This window comes from Cupressus sempervirens, chromosome 4 (assembly GCF_028749045.1).
Source record: "Cupressus sempervirens isolate cs-2001-9-10 chromosome 4, ASM2874904v1, whole genome shotgun sequence".
NCBI lineage: Eukaryota > Viridiplantae > Streptophyta > Pinopsida > Cupressales > Cupressaceae > Cupressus > Cupressus sempervirens.
In genome coordinates, this window is record NC_143121.1 from 805,851,830 (window position 1) to 805,874,842 (window position 23,013).

A 23,013-nucleotide genomic window follows, 5' to 3' on the forward strand; every position below is an offset into this window, starting at 1 on the left:
TATATGTTTAAGTTGTGATTGTCCTGGTAGACATGCATGCACTTTTACCAATATCAAATTTCCGCAATCCATTTGTAGTGCAAGTTCATTTTAGATTTGATTGTGTGTTTTTTAGCATCATGGTTTCAGATCACTCTACGTAATCCATCATTGGCTAGATGAGAGAGGGTGTAAGATGCATGCAAAATGTCATATCATATGCAAAGCATGTGAACTATTATATAGAATGCCTGAAAAAAACTGATAGTAACTAATATGAAGAATATATAATTAGTTATATGATTAAGACAAATCATGTACATTGTATGAAGGCAGTCCATGGCTGATAGGGTCCACCAAAACATAAAACATATGATAAAAAGAATTATTTTCATGTTTTGAACATATGGGGTACACATAACATGACTTATTATTGTACAATTCAACTAAGTTCACTTAATTTCCATAGGGATTGTCCCCATTTAATGGTGAATGTTTTTCCACATTTCAAGCCTTTTGATTATATAAAGAAATGGATAGTATGAAAAGTTTAAGTAATGTCAAGCCATTTATTTACTTGATATATAATGTGAATAGAACTATTATGTTTCTCAACAACAACCACCAAATAAAATTATCATCATGTACCCAAAAATGGATGGATGGAATGTTGGAACCAACCTCCAACTAACTACTATCACCATCCCTCTAAATTATAAGTTATAGTGGTACTCTAGATTTGCTCTATTCCATCATACACTTACATATCATACACTTTACCATAGTCCATATCAACAAGGTCAGAGAGATCAGTTTGATTTGATTGTTATGTGGAAGACCTTGATGTTGAGAAGTTGTGTGATTCATGTGGAGTGGAAGGTGTTTTGGCCCCTTAGAAGGAAGCTTCATCTCTTTTATTGGCTTCTTTATTTTTACTTGGAGAAGCATATTTCTTTGAATTGTCCCCATGGCTCCTTGCAGATGATGCCAAGAGAGTCCTTTCTATTTTCTTCTACCATAACATAATGTTCACAAAGTGTTGGAATTGTCTCTAGATGAAAAGAAACTGTAGAGGCTTAATTGACATGTGATCTTAGTTAATGTAGAAGATAGATTATGAAATATCATCTGAAATGTTGATAGAAAAGTCTTCCTCAAACAAAAATGAAAACCATATCAATTAGAAAACAAAAATGTAAACCATATCAATCCTAAAACTAATTTATATCATTAATCAATGTAAAAGAGAGTAGAAAGAAATCATAATTGATACCTGAAATGTGAACATTGTAGGCATTTGATCCTTTGAAATGAACATGTTCTCCTAATGAAGGCTTAAACTAGTCTAGATCCCTACAGAAACACATGACATGTAATTGAATGGATAAAAAAATATGGTACAAGAACTTGAAACACTTAGACTAGATACTGCAGTTCAAGTGCCAAGGTCTTGAAAAATGCCGAACACATTTACTTATGGGTGAAGTTTATATGAAACATCAAGCAAAAGTTTTTTATATGGTGCAACACATTCACTCAAAGCTAGTGAACTAGCTAAAATCATTTGTTCAGCAAGAGAAAAATCTTTACTATTTTTCCCATTGTTCTTTGCACCATCAAGTTTTATTTTAACTATTCTATGTGGAAAAAATGTAATCTAGAGAACAGTTTCTGTTCTACCAATAGGTTCCATATAAATAAATGTGAACGATTTTATATCATTCCAATCTAAACTGATTACAAAGTTTACCTCAAAATTTTGCAGATCTATCTCCGACCATGTGGAAGCTATGTAACAGACCAGTTAGAGCTAAAGCAAGCTTCCATATTAAGATGTTGAGGAAGATGTTGTACTTCTATCACTGGGAGCTTGTGTGTCTTCCTCGTTACATGCTTGGGCTAAATATGTGACTGTAGAATCACATGTCTCACCTATTAAAAAAATATAGTACATTAGCATGGCAAGAAGGCTTCCATCTTCCGACAATGCATTTAATGAATTGAACATCTCAATTGCAACCAGCACAGTTTTGAGGGCTACGTCCCAAATGATCTGGCTAGAACTTGTGTTCCAGGCCCAGATGCTGCAAATAACAACCTATGATGCCTTCATCTATACACAATGTCTTTCTAGTTTCTTTCTACTCACATGCCCATTTCATTTCATATGATCATTTGAAAATTGTGTCACTCTAAGCTCTCAATTGTTTCCTCTTGATTGATCATCTAATAACTACTAAATGAGAGCTTTGGGAAAAGCTATAGGCATCCATCAAAGCATAAAGGATTTTTTCAGATGGTGTAGATGAAGTAGTAGCATTTGCCTTGGGAGACATGCTTGCAAAATGGAAGCATAGATAAGTCATGTGAACTATTTGATAGGATGCCTGAATGTAATGTGGTCATCAAAAGTCATGGTTGCTGGATATGCACAAAATAGATATATTGAGAGAATATATTTGTTTAAGTTGCAACTGCCCTGGTAGACATGCATGCAAAATGTGGAATCCTAGACGAATAGTTCAACTGAATCCTCCTCTTGGAGGAAGGCTACAACAAATACATAGTTCAATTGAATGGTCTACAGATACCATCAGGATCAACATTTTGAACAATCCATTAGGATCCTATTATGTATTGGCCACTATTCCTAGATGATTTGTAGTCATATGTGTCATGTTTGTGGCATCACATCTCACCACACTTATCATTGTATAAAGTTTTATGTCTCTACCAATAGGCATATTCAACTTGCAATAAGTTTGTGACAGCTAATATTGAAAATCTCTTAGTGCAGTTTTGAAATAAAAGCTCCACTAAGTAGCCAACAACATTTCATCCATCTTTTATATAATATTGAGCACCACATTTATCATATGTGTTTTCTATCTCAAGGAGCTTAACTAGATTAGTATTGGGTTGATGATGGCCTAATACTACCTTGTTAAGATCCTCAAGACAAGACACATTGACTCTAAGCAGAAAGCATCCTGATAAATTCAAATTAAGTGTGGAATAATTAGCAAAGCTAGCATTCAAGTATTAAAAGGAAATGGAATAAAATATTTAATTTCTTACCAATTCATGTTTTCTGATTCTACATTGTTCTTTAAAATCCATTTTTCTACTGTCTCACAATCAACTATATGATGAGCTTCCTCGGAGCATTCAAGAGGTTTCAGTCAAAATTTTAAACTATTTAAGTTTCAATAGAATATATTAAAATCAAGAACAATCTATTGAAAAAGTAAATCGTCTGCCAGAAGGACTATTACTAAGCACAATATAACAGAACTTAGATTATAGCAAAAGTTGTGTGAACATTTGCAAGTGATATCTTAGCACCCACTTCCAATTACGAAGTCAACACCATACTCACAGAAAGGAGTTGGACACCATTTGGTCTAGAAGTACATCCAAACAACAATTTTAAGAAAATTACTCATTTCATACTCTCTACTAACCCCAACAAATACTTCAGAGATGGAATAAAGATAAATCTATTAATAACAAACACAAGACCACAACACGGAGAAAGTTCTAAATTGATAAACAATAAAACATTTAGCACAAAAGGAACAGATACTCTAAATTATGTAAACAACCAAGAACAGAAACTTTGTATATGCTCATATGTGTTCCTCTATAACATCCTATCAAATAAGATTATGTAAAAGAAGCATCAACAATTAAATTATTGTTATTATCCCAATATAGGGAACATGGAGTGCTCTTCCTAAAGATTACTAAGATGGGAACATGTATATTTGTAGAGAATTATTCAAAAGATGCTATAAAAAACAAAGAAAACTGCTCTGCAAACGCACTCAACAAAAGATAACCAAATTTTATCAGTCTAAGTAGAGAAATAGAGGAACCATTCAGTGCAGAATTTAAATGAGGTAGTCCCTTCTTGCAGAGAAACTAAATCAAGAGAAAAAGAGGTATATATGTTGTAGTCTTATATATAATAGAACAATAGACATCTATTTTGTTTTGACATTTCAACAGAATTGAGAAAACAATGATACAAGAACATGAATATCAATAGATCTCAATAAGCTAGCAGTGCCATGCCTAACTAATACCACATAGCATGATGAAATTAAAAGCTAATATGTACTTCAAATCTAATCTAAATGACATAAACTACAACAAAAAAATTATCACATTAAAAAACTTTTGATATATGTAAATCATGTGAGCTATTTGACATGATGCCTAAAGGTTCACAAACAAATTGAATTTTACCTTTACATCTAATCCATACCATCTAAATTAAACCAACTCTAAACTATCAAAACATTGTTCTAAGTTTCTAACTTCTATGTAGTACATTAAATGCATAAATTTAGATGCAATCATTTTTTACTCACATACCTCCCTAGATAAATCTCGTGGCACCATTTCTTCTAGATCCCTTAAACTCTGATTCAACGCATCCTTGATCTTTGTGAATTTTACAAGGACAAAATCCCTAGTAACTACCTGAGAAAGAATGCACATATATGTGAACATCACATAACCTAAAAAAATTCAAAACCTCTACACTTATCAGTTCAACTAATCAGTTGCTTAAGAATATGAAGTTGAATTGTGTGACATCTATTGGAAGCCACCCCTAGATGTCAATGATCTTATCCTAAATGTTTAAAAAATGGCTTAACTTCAGCTTTGAGACAGTCCTATTAATAGTTTTAAGCCACTTTGGATACCATTTGTTTGCCAGAAAGTCTATCTTGAAAGGAATAAAAGTACCTTTAGAAACAGAAGCAGAAAGACAAAGCAAGCTACAAAGAGAACAGAAGGGTGTGTATTCAAAACTCGAGACTAGAAATAATATGACAGCCTGCAAACAAATGGACTCAAAACAAAATTCTCTCTTAGGTCAATTAAATCTTCACAATGACTGAAATTATGTCACTAAGATCATGTTGTCCTCTCTATTGGTTAGAAATAATAAGATTTAAGTCAGAATTTCAGGATTTATTCTTTTGAGAAGGAAAAACTTCAAAATATTTTCATGTGTTATGTTTTAGTTTTAAGGTAATATGGGAAGCTTTCCTACTTTAAGTTTAGGAGATAAGAAACACAAATTCCCAAGTACAGTTCTATAAACAACATATGGAATGGAAAGAGGATGAGCTATTCTAACTTTGGGGATTGTGGAATGGCATTTACTATGGTGGATTTTGCTATTATCATCCCTTGTACTTCTGTTATTGGAAAAAGTAATATGCAAAAAGGGGCCATTTGAAGCCCAGTTTGCAGAGAAGCCTAGTAGTTTGCCTTCTACAAAGTTAGAGATTAATAGAATTGTTCCAAATTAAAAAATCAAGCAACATACTCAAGAAGGTCAACAACACAAACAAAAATAAAAGCAAAAACATTTATAATTCTGAGTTGTTGTTGTACACATTTGATTGTCTCTGTACGGTAGGTAATGACTACCAAAGAAAGTTCCTCAACTATTCTGGTGCATCCAATTATTTGTTTGTTAGAGTGGAGAATTTAACTGAAGATTGACTTGGCTCAATAATGCCAAAATATCTAAATGATGATGAATCTTATATTGACTGGACTGATGAACCACTTCTTGACCTAATGATGCCAAGGAGGTTAATGAATGCAAGCATGAAATTCAATGCATTATTTTTAACAACTTGGGAGTTATCAAACAAATAATTTGATTTACATTTTCTTGTGGATGCAGATTGAGAATGTAATGAAGTCAAAGGATCTCGATGCAAATACTTGATGTTTCTAGTTTTTGGTTACCTAATGTTGGAGCTGAAATTGTGTTTACATTCTTTTTTGCAAATCTCTACATCAAGTACTTCCATTATAAATCTGGACTTTCCTACTGAAATCCTAGCTTGTGATTTCATATTGGGAAATGAGGCAAGGGAGTGGGGAAATGGAAGATAGAGATATCATTAATCAAGTAAGATTTTTTTTTTGGATGATATATTGATTTACACATAACATAGCAATACCATCTAAAGCATTTAAATATAGCTCTTGGAATAGTAGAGCAATAGGATATTTTTAAAGAAGTGAGCTAGTGCTAGGTTGGGGTTATAAATTTTCTCTACTTGTGCCTTGTTATTAGTGCTCAAAGTTTTCAGGTGGATCAATAAAAAATCCAAACCATTTTGGATTGGCCTCTTACTAATTGAATTGACATGGTTAAGGGGATGCTTTGGCCTTTATAGTTAATGTAGGAGGTTTGTTAGGTTTTGACTCTCAACCAAAAACTCCCATAACTAATATGATTAGAAAGTGCAAATTCTCATGGGAGTGACATTTCCAAAGAGGTCTTCAAGAAGCTCATGGAGGTAATGAATTTATGCTCTATATTATTATTACCATCCAAATTTCTCACAACCATTTGTTGTATAGTGTGATGCATTAGAAGAGATAACTGATATGATTCTAGAAAATTGAAAGACTTTAAAAAGGGGTTCTCCATATATGACAAAGTGATGCTCATTATCATGCATAATGAGAAAGAAGAGACAAAAACTAGTGCTTCCCTAATAAAAAAGTGTTTATAGAGAAAGAAGAAGAGAACATACCCAAGATCTGGTGTTGCTCTTGAGAATGGCGATGTTAACTTCAAAGGCTTCAAATAAAATAACTCCTCTTCTTAACCGATAACTCTTTGTGTGTGATATCTTCTTACCTACTACTAATGAACATGACATTGTAAGAAGACTCTGAACAAAGATAATATTTCATGAATATCACCATGTGTTTCTACACATTTTTCCAATTGATGATGTAATAATGCCTACAATACTTCACCATATAACACCAATCTTGCCTTTCGTGCCATAAAATCTCAAGATTTTCAATCTATGTGCATTATCCCTCAAAAAGGTTTCTCTTTGATTGTATGAAATTTGATAATCTACAGTTTCAGCCAGAGCTACTTTTTTTTTTTATTGTACTTTTGACAGACCCATAAGGGCAAATAGGACAGTGCAAAGAGAGCTACTAGATTGCTACATGTAATTTGCCAAAAAGCATAAACCTACTGAATCCACTTCATTTCTGAGTTGCCACATATCTATATTATCTCTTGTATCAAAATTTATAGCACCATAACTATTTAATTACTTTTAAATTTGGATGTTGTTTCTGAAAAGAGGATTTAATATTATACCAAGACAGTGAAATGAGTAAATAGTTGAAACTTGACTGGCATTGCAGCATAATGGAAATATGTGTTGCTCATACATACCAACATAAGCAAAGAAAAGGCAATATAAAGTAGCAACAATAGATATTGGAATGGAGGCAAAGATTGCTCCAAATTTGCCTAGAATGACAAAAGCACAAAATCAGCTCTGTAAATTATCAGATTTAAAATATAATATCCAAATACTATAGAGAATAGAGAGCCCAGTTGAAGATGATTATCACCAAGAATATGGAAGAATATCATAAATCCTGTTGCTATTTGTAGCACCCTATGACTTCCAACTCATGTCAATGCCAAAAGACCAGCATTCTCACTGCATGTAGATAACACACAATTTAGAGTTCTGAATTAGTCCTTATTCATGAGGGCCAAGGAGCAGTTGAAAGTGCTAGGCCTCTTACACTGATACAGTGGACCCATTTAGAGTTCCAAACATCCCGTCCAACAAGAGTTCAATTCCTTTCAAAAATACCTATTAGATCTCCTCCCTAACCTTCCTCTAATAATGCTAATGTCCAGACACAAGGAAAATAGGAATGAGAGAAGTAAAGAAGAAAAAGTCCACTCCTCACCTGCCAACCTATACCTCAGCTTAGGATAGATGGAGGAGGAGCTATGGCACTTGCGTACCTTGACACAACATAAAATGAACCACTAGACTGCCAAATCAAAGCACAAAAATCAATACACTTTACAACATATAGATAATTAACAAAGTAGTCAACAACTACAAAAACAATTAAATATGAAGACTGGAATTTGGAATTTGAAAAGCTAACCTCAATGAGTGAGACAAAAGCAGCAACCATCATTGCAAATGCTTGTCCTACATCAAATATGGGTGCTTCCCATTGGAATGGATAGGGAATCCTTATCCTGCAGCATAACAAGAACAAGTGAAAATTGTTTTCAAAAATGTGATTTAACATGAGAAATTTTTAAGTCATCAAATCATCCCATGGTTTTGCAAATAAGAAAATAACTCATTGCTATCTACTAGGATAGAGACCATGCTATAATAACACTATTAACAATTAAAGCAATGAACCATGTATATAAAATATATTAATAATGCAATTGCACTACTATCAGAAGTACTTCACAAGAGAAAATGAATAGGAATAAAAATTGTTTAAAGTGATAAAAAAACAAACGAATAATGTGGCATTTCCTAGAGAAACAACAACTTTCATTCTGGCACAATAGAAAGTGATGGATAAATTGATAATAGACTGAACCCACATGAAAAATATTGACTTGCAAAATAATAAAATAAAAACCCCTCTAAAGAAAGTTATGTGCACAAAACTAAATAACCACATGCACTTGAGAGCACTGAAAGTGATCTAGATATTGACAATAGTAGAAATAAAATAATTTATATAAAAAGCTTAGCTCAAATAGGAAATAACATACAACATGGATATATGAACAATAGAATCATTAAAAATTGACAAAGTAACTTAACATCTAAGTCTAGTACAAGGGTTATAGGTGGCCTTTGCCTTGCTTGTTTGGGTAACACTATGGGTCGATATGGAGAAACCACTTTCGAGAGATCAGACAAACTTTTGATGAATAAATATGGGTCAAAATCATCAAGTTCATCAGAGGTGCTTGAGTCATTGCCATCATTAACACCATATTCTAAAGACTTTGTCTATTGCATTGCGAGGAACAAGCATGCCCCATCTGAGTTAAGGAAATCTTCAATAGATACAATGTCATATGTATCATCAGATGTTGCATTTTCACCAACAAGAGGCCATACAATTTAATTGTTAGTGACATAAAATGCTTGTGATTGAATAAATTCATCTTCAGGCAAGCTTGTTGTATTTGTGAAAGAATCTTGCACTGTTGCAGTTGCATCAATATACACCCTGAACACAGATGTGTCTTTAAATGCATCTAGAGATGAATAAAAAGCAGAGGAAGTCATATAGTTCTCTTCAGATGCAGCATTATCATTGTCTTGTATGTTGTCTACTATATCGATTCACTTATCATCAGCCTCGCAGTCATCAACTGCAAAAAGAAAAGTGTTAATGAGTTCAATATTCAATGCCTTGCCCATTTCTTCTAAAATATTTAGATATTTAAATCATTCCATGAAATCTAAGAATTTAAATTAAAAAAGTCAAAGAATCTGAAAGTATGAAAATTTGAAAAAGATGTATGTGAACCTTGGTACAAAAGATTGGAAAAATGGATTTCTTTGGAACACAATAAACAAAATTGACAGAAACAAGAGCTATTAGAAATCCCTGAAAAATGGATTAGAAAAAGGCAACCAATTTCAATGGTAAAGAAGAGAAGTAAAGCAAGTCACACAACTATCATATAAGAAGAAACAAAAAGAAAGCATTTCATGGTCATGGCTATGTAATACAAGGTTTCTCTTGACCCTTCAAATTTCTATTTTAATGATTGATCATTATCATAGATCTATGGTATATGTCCACAATGTCTGCCTGTTTGTAGTTTGGTTCATAACTCGAGGACTACCCAAGTTTGACATCAATTATCCACAATGCACACAATCATTTATCCAAGTTAAGACTATGCTAAAAAACATGTAAAAAGATAAGGCTTTGTGAAATATAACACATTTGACATGTCACCATTTAAGGTTTTGTATAGTATGATCCTCTCTTGTTGCATTATTGATCAAATGTTGTCCATGATTTCAATAAAAGGAACCAAGAAAGACAACGACTAAAGAAGATTCACAAAGTGTGACAGGATGAAATCCTAACAAGATCAAACTTTGGTTAGAACCTATGTTTTGGGGAAGTTACAAGTGGCAAAAATGTCAGGAAATTGTTGTAAGTTGTAACTATTTAATTTTATATAATGAATATAAACATTGAGAATGAAACTGAAAACAATTATACTTAGTTGATTAGATAGTCAGCTTTTGATTCAGCCAAAATGTTATGTACAAGAGTAAACTTGGTGTAATATAGGTTAAAACAAGATGTAGATGATTGGTTTACTTTTGAATGATAATATTATAAGCTTAAGTATCTCAAGCTAACTTCAATGTCAATCTTAAACTATGAACCAATTTTGAGGCAGGTTGCACATACCCTTGAGCAATATAAAGCTTGCAAAATACCTCCCATGTCTTGCACTAGAAGAAAGTACTAAGGAAAGATGTTATCTTGGTTCCTAAAAAAACATTTTTAGTGGCAGAGGAAAAAAATTCTATACCTATAGAAGGATCACTTCAAAATGCATGGAAAGGACTAGAAATATGGCAACCCCCAACACTAAACTAGTCAAAGCAGTTCAGGTGCAGATTATCAGATCATTAATTAATTTTAGTTTTGAGAGGTAAATGGAGATTTTCTAGGTTCTTAAATTTTACATTGATATTTATTTGTATTTTATGTAAAAAGAGTCACGTACGATGTGTTTTATACCATTCTCTTAGTTCGATTTTTTTTTTAAATTATGTGAAAATTACATCTTTCACATGGATAAAGGTACAAGTGATAAGTTAAATTAAGCCATTAGGCCTTAGAAATATATTAATGATTTTGGATGTATGTGGTTGTGCATAGGCATATGACAACTATGCCTCAACCAAGGCATCATCTAAACTTATCTAGTAGGTAATTGTGGCTTGACCTTGTGTCTACACCTACATCAAAATATATCTTGCCTCTTTATGAACTTTCACATAAGTTGTCTAGTAGCACTAGAGTTTGCATTTTTAACCAATTTTGGGGAAAGGGACTTCATGGAGATTACTTCCAATAGCTACAGTTTCATGTTTTTCTAGTAATTACAGATTTCTCTTTTGTAGAAGTCACATATTTTTCATGCAAACATTCCACACATCAATTGAGTTCAGATGTTTTTAGATTCATCCACTTGTTTCAGATTCTATTCAGATTCATCTTTCGTGAGGCTTGCAAAATATTACCACAATCTTTGAAGTAAGGCTCATAACATGCATATATGCATATCCACAAAATGGAACAATGAACCTTCTAAAACTGAAGCAAGAGTATTTGTATCCCTATTATGATATTATCCATTCTTTTCACATGTATCATGTAGTTATATTACCATTGTATTGAGTTATATTTAACAAACAATGTGCCTTAAAATATTTTCCATCGGCATGTCATCTAATTATTTTTAGTTTTTATTATTTAAATATTGATCAAAACAAAAATTAATAATAGCATTATGATACACATATTCCATAGGTATTTATCTAAGTGCCAACTAAAAAAATGCTTTAAGTTAATAATAACTGACCTTATTATAATAAGGAAGGTTATTAAAGGGGAAGGTTTTCAACATACCACCACTAGCACAATTAGCTAAGGCTTCATCATCAGGCATATGACGAACATGTGAAAATTGGGTCTCAACTGCAGATTGATGTGTTGTATTCATGAATAGCTATACAAAGAGATAATAGTTTTCTTATTTACAAATAGGAAATGGATCCAAAATGACAACTCCTGCATTTATTTCTATTGGCAAATTTAGAAAAAAAACAAATTAAGTTCAGCAATATTCACAACTTTTTGCCAAAAAGTAATGTTCACTTTGAATGCAGATACATATGAAAAGACAATCCTAACCTAAGGTGACCTTCAATGTTTGTCTTCTCAATGGCTACCGCTAAGCCGCAACATCTAACTATTAATTAGCAAAAAGCACAAGCAGAATTCCAATACAACAATAACCTATTCTAGTCTATAATAATGTTTTATTTAGCTGTTAGAAAAGTCAAATTCCTAATTTTATTTTTTTTAATTTTTAAACTCAAAAAGCATTTAGGAGAAACTTGCCCATAAATAAAACTGCAATTAAAAAAATTTGAAACTTAACAACATTCTCTGAGAATGATAATGTATTATAGCCTCTCCTCAAATATTAAAGTTGTAGTTCTAAGACAATTATTTCACAATCCCAACTATATCAACTGAATCTAAAACATATTAGTTCTAAAGTCTTTGTTTCGAAACCTTACATAATCAAATGACTCTCAAGATATTGATAGCTTATGGCACATTAATCAAGAAGAAAATGGTTCTACAAGCAATGCAATCAAGCATTATACAACTTGTTGATCATTGCAACAGTCATTTGCCATAGAAAATGCAAGTCTTAGATGTTGAGTTTGACAGTCATCATTAGCTGACTCTCTTTTATAGTTGGTATCCTAGACTCATTTTCCTCCAACATATTCTGACTAGCCATTGCATGACATGGCAAAATGCAAATTGAAAGATAATTAGGATACTAGTCTAGGCTTTTGACAACTTCAGCTGGTATTACTTAATGGAAATGAGATGGAAGGATGAGTCCTTGAGGCTTTGTAGGTCATTTAATGATGGATCCATCATCTCACAACACACTAGACCAATCAATCTTAAAACATTGCATGATTTGTGTTTTAGTAGTTCTAGGCATATCAATGCACGAATCAACGGAAGTGGCTATATTAAAAGGCATTTCAAATAGCTATTTATTCCCTCTTTGTAATTGGGTGTGAAAAGTAGGAAATGATGATTATAGAGGTGCACTCCACAATGAGTAGGGTTTGTGTCATGGTAAGTGCTTAGTCATTGCAGTCAAATTTATTGCAGTACACCTTAGGAATGTCCCCCCTTGGTCAACCAACACTAGAAGAGGAGGTCTTACCCTCCTCAATAATTGTTCCTAAAGGGAACTACTTGGTCACAATGTGGTAGGTTTTGGCCCTAAGTTTGACATCCTAAGAACTCAAGAAGAGACCTACCTTAAGAGATTTGGTACAAATGCCCTCAACCCTTCTCGGGTTACTGCCAAAAAAGCCCCACTCTAGTTCAATAAGCTTCTTTATGATCAACATTATATGATTCTTAGGTTTAGAAATAGTTGTAGGCTAGTGATTATAGTCAAAATGATGAAGATAGATTTCAGTGTGTCTCTGTCAGATTACTCTAATAGAATAAATTAATCTATGTCTCTGTCAGATTACTCTAACAGAATAAATTAATCTATGTAATAAAGTTAACAAGATAGAATGTAGAACAAGTATTATTTAAAGAGCAACATGCAAGAAGGTAGGTATGAGCAATTAATTTAATATTTCTCACTTATTATGGAGATGTTGAAAAGACTAAAGAGGTGTAAAAGTAAATGAAATCATAGTAGCATGCCATTTACACGGCAATGGTAAAATTACAAAATGTAAATGGAATTCAATTACCCTAGAATTGAAATAGCTACAACTAGGGAGAAAAAAGATAATACTATATACAACCAAAAAAATAAGGGCATTCAGATAAATTCCATGTGCTAATTCCACTCTGAAGGGCCTCAAAGATGTAGAATAAGAAAATGTAGAAACTAATATAAACTTATTTTTTTTGGAAAGCTTAGAATTATGTCTAGAATTGTTATTTGGATGATTGTGTTACTTCTTTGATCATTCGTTTATCCTTGAGAAGCAATAGGTCCCATTGCTCCTAATTGTAACAAATGAGGTAAGTTTTCCTGATTTTGGTACATGGTGAACCATTTTCTCTTTTGCCAAAATTGTCCAACTCTAATGACTAGATGGAGTGGAATCTGTCAATTATTCATTTCATTGACCAATATATCAATGATTTGATTAGTAGTCATTTTCATGGCATTGGTCATGGTTTGGTCTTGTGCTCTATAGTGTCTTAGCAACATTTGATATGTGCATGAATGGTGGGATTTATGGATAAGGTAATTCTACTTTGAGCACTAAAGGCAACTTGTGGTAGGGTGCCTGCATTATCACTTGTCTTCTTATTGATGGCCAAGGTCACTGTTTTCCATTTGTACCATTTACCTACTCTTTTTGAAGATGCAACCATAAATTGTGTCCACTTGAAACTGATGAGTGCTATAAAGCTAATCAAACTATTGCTTGTATTTCCCGCTATTATATGCTATAAAATTTTGTGAACCTTCTATCTTTGTCAAATGCATACAACAAAGTTTTTTCCTTATCTAGTTCCCTTTTAATGTGGGGTTAGGCCTTTTCCAACATGACATGTAGTGCTACATCAATGGATGCAATTGTTCGAGTAAGCTTTTTGAAATGGATTGTATCTTATGAAAATACGAAAGTCTTTTGAATGTAGTTGCATGTTAGTGTGAATAAGGTTATTTTCTATCTAGCTCTTTCTTAGCTCTTTTCATGCTAGGTTAAGGTTACTTAGGGTATCTTCATCAAATGCATACAACAAAGTTTGTTTTCTTATCCAGTTCCCTTTTAATGTGGGGTTAGGCCTCATCCAACATGACACATAGTGTTACATCAATGGATGCAATTGTTCAAGCAAGTTTTTTTAAAATTATTCATATCTATTGAATCATTTCTTCAATCTTCCATTGTGCATCAATATCAAAAGGATCGGCATTAAGAAGTGCCTACCACATACAAAGCCCTTATAGAATTAGAAAAGAAAAAAGAGGCAATACCTTAAACAAGCAAAACTCTGTATGTCTCAAGCTAAAGGTTAGAATTAATATAAGTACCGAAGCATTATCCCCCTCCAACAACTAGCACTTTATTCTCCCATCCTAAACTAAATGAAAAAAGGAAATAAATAACTAGTATAATAAGATTAAAGTTTAGATATGAGTTTGAAACATGTGCAATCCCTAAGAAAAATTAGTCATGACCATACTTGTTTTTTATTTGACTGTAGAATAGATGTGGCAAGCTGAGTTTGAACCTAGACTTGGAGTCAACACCTTGATTTGGCAGACACTTGGCAGATTGAAGAAACCATGAAATATAGAGGATTTTTAGTGAACTAAATGCTTTTTTTGTGCACACTTCTCCTAGTCAGCTTTAGGAGAGATATATATTTATGTAACAATATATTTTGTAAGCCATTGTTGTGCACCATAGCCCAGGGGCATCATAATCAACCCTAGATCCCAAAAGATCATACCTACAAGCTTTGATCTTTCCATCAATGGTTGTAGAGAAAATGAACTGTATGCAAAGAAAATAATTACAACCATCCTACCTTCCACATTATCAAGTACTGAAAGCAATGGCGAATGACTTGACATTGGGTGGAAATCAAACATCAAAACAAGTAGTGGTGCAAATATTATTAAATATTCAATTGTAATGTCAATGCATCATGTTTTGAGAAATGAAGTACCTGGATACTTTCTTTGTGGTGAGGACAAACTGACTGTACAAGTGCTTCATGGCCTTCAAATGTATATTGTTTTTGACCAGCTATTGCATCCCATACCTACAGCATAGAGAGCAAGGTTACCTCTGATCTCACATAAACTGAATGACTATAAGTAATTGAGATTTGATAAAAATATATATAGACAATATGCTTGGAAAAGGCAAAACCTACAAGACTAATGCAAGTGTATTAATAAATCAATGGAAAGAATCTTGACCCAAGAAAACATAATAATATTTACAAAGGGTATTTAGTGAATATGCACTAAGGTCATATTTTCTATGCACTTCCCTTGAGAATACAAATAACAAATTCACTTACCAAGTACTTGCCCATCTGGGCTCTAGATACAGTGGTTCATTAATACAACTGGATATTTTAATAGGGCTACCTAAGACAACATAATAGAAAGAACATATATATTTATCACCTAAATAAACACAACACTATCCTCTTGAGTAAATACTAAATATATTTGCATGTTCCTTATTAAAAAATTAAAATCAAAATTCAAGCTTATTAAACTATGCCTACCTGCAGTGGCATTGAGCAGGTAGAAATGTCCCAAACTTTAAAGGTCCTTTGAGCTAACTTTTCCCTAAATGCTACCTCCCAAATTGAAATGTCACCAACATTTGTTCCAATTGATAGATCAAATCAAAAATCAAAATCTCCAAAAAAAACCAAAAAACATTCTTTACTTACAAAACCAAAGCCACATCTTCGTAATTGAAGGAAGAATTGTACTTCATGTGGAATTACCTAATAAGATTTTTTGTTGATAAGGATGAAAATCCATGCTCATGACATTTGAAACTTGATTGAGGGTTTTTGCTACTATTTTGGGAAGATTATCTTGAGAGTACATGGTATGAGCACCCAGATAGCTCACCTTAAAAGAAAATAGTAATGCTAAGTTTCAGTATTTAGAAGAGAAATTCTTTGTATCACTATCAGTGAACATGCTAGAGCAAAAGAATAACCTGGAAAAGATACTCTACACACACCTCATTAGATTGTCCCGTTTGAAGAGGTTTCATAAGATGCTCACAATCAATAGATTGATAATCAACTATAGGACCATTTGAATGTGGAGTTCTAGGCCGTTTAAGGATAGCAACTAATGCAATTAAACAAATTAGAAAATGGAATTTTCTATGTATTGGAATATCCAATAAAAAAAATCAGATAATCTTACACTTCTTACAAGATCTAAAAAAGACAATGTTATCCAATACAACTCATAAGAAATAAAAATTCTTTCACATGCCACTGAGCTTGTGAAATGTGTCTCCTTATTAAAAAGTATATATATTTTATGCTTCCAACAGCCATGTCTCAAGATATGGTCAAGTAAATTCACCTATATTTTGAGGTGGTGTAAGAGATGCAGGCCCAGGAGCTACTACATGGTGTGGAGCAGAAGGATTTTGACTCACCATTCATCCAAAAGAACTAGCAGAAGAAGCACCCATGGGTTGAAATGACTGAAATCATATTGAAAGGAACTTGTCTTGTTAACAGTAACACCAAAATGAAAAAATCACTAAATAAAAAGTTATAAAAGAATTGATAAAATATAAGACTTAAATGAGTGATGTACCAGCTGATTCACATCATGGGGAGCAATAGGAAAGGTTGCTCCTTTTGGGAGTGCCCCAACAAGAGGGTTATTTGAAGGAGTTGGTGCTCAAGTTCCATTAGTAGGTGCACATGTATGATCTACAAATAATGTCTTTCTATCGGGATTGGGTTGAGGGTTCTTACAAAGTTGATGCTGCCAATCAAGACTGAACATAGAAAATCCAATACCAAACTTCAGAATATAATAACCTTAACTAAACCCCTGTTTTACATTAACACTTTAAGATTATATGACATTCAACAAGTATTACTCAACCTTCTCACACCACTTTCATTAACTTAAACATTGCAAATTCCTAAACCAAGTTAGCTAGCTACAACATACCTTTGATTTATGAGAGTTCTAAGACGAGATGCTTTGAGGCCATGAAATTGGAGCTTGTCATGAAAGTGAGGATTGGCCTCTATCAATTTCTTAAGTTCCATCAGCATAACGTTTCTTGCAGACTTGGACTCTCCATATTTAAATAGCTTCTCATTTTCCCTGCATGAATCACAATCTCAGTCTTTAAATGTTGTGCTCAACATAACACAACTCCTATACAAGCTCCCAGAAAAATAAATAGAAAATTAAACTTTGCTTGTCAATCATTCCAATATGAATGCCTTTGTCAAAAAAGGGCTTCAACAAAATGCAGTTGTATATCCCTATATGAGAATTTTAGTTCCCAATAATACATAATAATCTATCATAATTTGTATTTATGAGGAAACAATCAATTTCTCAAACTCATTACAGTAATGGACAATTTTAAAGTATAGGTGAGAAAATGAAGAATTAAATATTGAAAAAATGACATGGGACCTGAAGTTCTCCAGAGTAAGAAGCTATATAATCTCCTTGAATAGCTCTTCATTGAAAGAAGAAAATACTTTGAGATCCTTCACTAGTATGTCCACAGCCTTAGTCCGATCTTGTCTAAACACACACAATCTCGAATTAGTTTTCCATAACCAATCATAACTGTTGTCTTTCAAAAATTCTTGGATATCTAAATCCTAGCTAAACAAAAGTTAAGCAATCCTTAATATGGTTCCCACAAAGACATCTAGAAAAATATACAACATTTCCAAACTTTTTTTTATGCACCTATTTACTGTTTACAAGGAGCATAGATTTCTACAAGACTAAAATTTAGGTCATCGTTCTAATACTATTAATTTTAATAAACAAATGCAAACTATAAGTATCTACAAAGGAACTTAAAAAACTTACTTGTCAAGTGCCTCTAGATATTTCTATTTTCTGATCTCAAAGAAAATTTTCATGGAGTATCGATTATCATCCACCTTGGTGAACCCAGAAAGGTAACTTTCTACCTCATCCCAATCCTAATCTGATTAGGATCTAGGACTATTACAGAGGAATGTTAATTTATCACATAGAATTACTTTAAAAATTTTAACGAATCAAATTAATGTAAATGAAATAAGAGAACAACAAGATTAAGCTGATAAAAGAGACAATGAGAGAAAGAAGACGCAAACAATTTGATCTCGGAGTTCATCCGTATGGACTACGTCTCCGAGTCCAGCTCCAATAGGGGGACCAATCCGATTATCTCCAAAAATCATGTACAAATGTTTACAAAGTCATTCCTTTGAAGTACAACAACATCACACTATTTCAAAGTACAGGAATAAATGCTTCAACAAATCTCCCTTACTCTCAGCACTTCGACGTTCTCTCCTTTTTCTGAATGCCCCAAGAGTCTCCTAAACCCCCTTTTTATACATGAAATTAGCCAAAATAAGGCTATAACAAAATGATGTAATATTAGACCCTTCAATTAATTCCTCCCTTCAAATTAACCTTTAGCCATTTTTGAAAGATTTGGCTTAGGTTAATTTTGGGGTCAAAATAGATAATAACCTTATTTTACTAAGGTTAGGCCGTCGGTTTAAAGGATAAAATAAAACTGCGCTAAATATATTTTAAAGTGCCAAAATAGCACATTGGCAGTTGAGTATTTTTTTAAAAGGCACCGGTCGGGGGTTCCAACCCCGCTGGCGGCTTCCTTTCTCTCCAATTTCCGACGGGAAGGGGTTATATACAAACTGCACTTTATATATTTCAAAAGCAATGAATGCTCCAACGGTCATCGGCAGAGTCTTAGGACTAGGAGGTCATGGGTTTGACCCCCCCGACCATCACCTATATTTTTGAATGGCATTTTAAATTTTTTTTTTTAAATATATATATATTTAATGCCACACCACCTTGGACTTCAATCGAGAGCCATTTTCACATACGATCTCCGTTTTTGACAAAACGAACATCGTTGGAGAGCTCTTGACGAGACCTTCAATTTGATGCTGAATTTGACCAAATTTGGAGAGTTTGATTTTTTTTTCCTTTTTAATAGCCTCTGTACCTAAATTTGACCAACCTTTGACTAGTTGTAACTTTTTTGTACGGACTCCTTTCTCACCCGTTCAAATTGCGTTGGGTCCAAAATTTCAAGGAGTTTAATCTAATGTTGATTGTTGGAGTTTTGGAGATACTTCAATTTTGACGAAAGTATCCCCCGGATCAAATCCCATGCTTGCACTTGATCCTCAAAGTACCTCATGTTGAAAAAATTCCCAGATTCTTGCTCCAATCTACAAATATCCACAAACCCAAAACATTAGAAGCCAACAAAATTGGATTCAAAAAATAAAAACACAAGAACATCCATTAAAAGAAAGATGGGTATCTTTTGTTTTCCATAAGCTTACTTGTGTATAGTTTACTTGAACTTCTCTGCATCCACAAATTGTAAGATTAGGAACACCAGTTCCCTGCTCAAAGAAGTCATGTCTGTCGCCCCTGCCTCTAGTGCAACAAATCCAATAGACCACACAGAACTGCAAAAATTACTAGAGTCCAAACTTCCCAAAACACGTGCTAGAAAACAATGCAAAAACCAACCAGAGCTAAACTTGCCTCAATGCACTGCAAAAAACCATGTGAAAACACACAAAACCCAAATGAACCCATGCATGCGAAAAACATACAAGCAAAAAATGTTTCTTTTTTTACCATGTAAGCTCTATGTTGGTCAAAATTTTGACCAACACGGGGCTTACATGTAAAAAAAAGAAATTTTTTCTTTAACATTCCGACCAACCTAAACTTATTTAGTTGATGGTCGCCCATGTTTGAATGATTGCCATGTCAAAAATCCTAGTTATCACTTGTAAAAAGCTCCAAACAATGATAGCACATGTATTTATAGTTGATCACACATGTACTAATAGTTGTTCATTTCTTAGTTTTCTTGGTTGTTACTTGGTCCATTTGTGCAAAGAGTATTAATTTTTTTGGTGAGTGGCTATTAGGGGGTGAACATAATAGGTTCCAGGCGAACGTTTTAAAATGACACTTTTAGACCACCTAGTAGCCTACAAGTTCTATAGAGAGGGCCATAAATGCGTGAAAACTGAAAGGTTAGCTTTAAACTCTTCACTCACCTATGGAGGTTCACCAAAAAAACCTAGCAAATTTGAACATACAGATTACAAACTGTAGGTGCAAAAAGTTAGCGTGAACAACTACTGGTTCGTTTCCCTTGTTGAGACATTTAATAATGCCTACTAGGACATTTTACCACAAGTAGTTATGTTTTTAATGTTTTTTTGGTGAGCAACTATTGGGGCTTGAACACAACAGGTATTAGGCAAGTGTTTTAAAATCACACTTTTTGACCACAGTCTCTATAGATAGATCCGTAAATGTCCAAATGTCAAAACCTTAACTTTAAACTCTTAAGTCACCTAAAGAAGTACACCCAAAAAATTGACATGATTCAACTTACAACCTATGAAATCTAGATACACCAAATTAGCTTACACGACTGCTAGATCTCTTTCCCTAATAGTTATCCAACTATGAACCCTGTTCTTTATAAAAGACTTTACAACTTTTAGAGAATAGAATAAGTATTTTCCCTTGATAAGTTAAACGCTTCTAGTGGGCATAGTGGTTGCCTTCTCCGCTTCAACTTGCTGTAATCAATATTCCCCCATCAAATTATAAGTCAAGAAGTCGCGAAAGCATCACGCAATCCAAAAAAAATGTAGAACGAGACGTGAAATATCTTTAATCAGCATTTAAAATGTAGTGGTGATTTGAATCATTGATCTCGAAAAGATACGTGGAATTAATGTCTATGCGGGCCTCAAAAAGATGTGACAAATGGTTTTTTCAATTACTAAATATACTTCATAAAATTATTTTAAAATAAATTGTTTAAATATTTTATCAACGTTCCAATAAATATAAACAATATTTACCTATTTCTTAATTATAATTAAAATGAGCCTAAATCAATCTATATTAGAACTAAACATTAGAAGTATCAAACCTTTTAAATGATTCATTAAACTCAGCACTACAGAGCTCAAAGAAATTGTTTTTCTTTTCTACTATGTAATGCAAGAATCAAGAAATGAGGAAGTTACCTAAAGAAAAATACAGATGTTGAAAATATTGGACAGATTCCTTCTTTCTCCTTGAGATTGTCGCTGCTCTCCATCAGCTTGAGTTTGCAAATATATATACACAAAGGATTTATTTATTTCATTATTTTTTAAGGGTTGACATAATCTTCACAAAACACAAAACATTGTGTTGTTCATAATTTATTTATATTTTTTCATGGTTGAGGGGATTTATTTAGTTTTTATGATTGACGTGATTTTCACAAGACACAAAATAATTTTTTTGTCATCCATAATTAATTAATTATAGTTTGTTTTTGTTGATGTGATACACAAAATTTTTTCTCAATGTAAATTAATGTTTTAATTTTAAAAATATACAAATTCAATTATATTCATTAAAGTTATTCATATAATTATTTTTAAAATAAGATAGGATATTATGATATTGCTATAAGGATTTAAGTGTGTGATTTTTGAGTCAAATTCATTGACTCATATTTCATTAATAATGATTGAGTGAAACCATCTTTCATGAGAATGAATGGAACACTTAGCACTCATTTGATCTAGGTGATGCTCATAGAGGTGAAGTACAAGGACTTCTCGAGAGGCCACCCATCATAGTACTACTCCATCTTGAGTGTGCTTAATTACAGAGTTTCCTCCATGTTGCAAGTAGAGTGGGTTTAACCATTGAGGAAACTTTGCTATTAAGCACACTCAAAGTAGAGTAGTACTAGGATGGGTGACCTTCTGGGGAGTCCTAGTGCTTCACCTTTGTGAGAATCACCTAGATCTAATGAGTGCTAAGTGTTCCATTTATTCAAATGAGAGATGGGTTCAAAAAACCACTACTCATGAATATAAGTCAATGAATTTGACTCAAAAATCACATAGTTAAATCTTGATAGCAATATCACAATTTGACTTGATGTGAAAAATATCTCATACTTATCAAGATAGGATATGGGAAAGATAACATTGTTGACATATCAATCAAGTTTGTTATTAGTGACATACACATTCATATTTTGTATGGCTACCAAGCTCATTAAATAGTCTACAGTGTTTTCCATGTAATTCAGTAGCCATCGAGCTCTACAATTGCTACCAAGTTTTCTGGACTAATTCTAGTAGCTATCGAGCATTTTAGTGGTTACCAAGTGTATTTAGTTAGTGTGAAGCCTAATAGTTCAAACCGAGTAGATTCAGTCTAGTAATTCAACCCAAGCATTTCAGTAGTTATTGAGCATTGCAGTTCCTATTGAGTTCACAGTTCATATAATGTGAAGCTAGTGTAAACCAAGCTTATGTGTTTACTAAGTGATTTAGTGTATGCCAAGTTACACAATATCTACCAAGTCACCAGTGTAGATCGAGTTTAAGACTACTTTGAAGTGATCAGTATGGATCGAGCTTCTATGTCTACCAAATGCATGATGATGCCGAGTAATGACAGTGGGTGTCGAGTATCAAAACTTCACCAAGTTAGTCTTCAGAGCCTAAGTGTCTTCATTTGGGTCGACCTTGTGATATATGTGTTAACTG

General features: G+C 33.1%; 1 pseudogene; it reads right to left on the reverse strand.

Annotated features, from left to right (window-relative positions):
- LOC149563844 (protein TOPLESS-RELATED PROTEIN 2-like) overlaps positions 1-19,838 on the reverse strand; it is a 38,554-nt pseudogene extending 18,716 nt beyond the window's left edge.
- Positions 19,839-23,013: the final 3,175 nt, after the last annotated feature.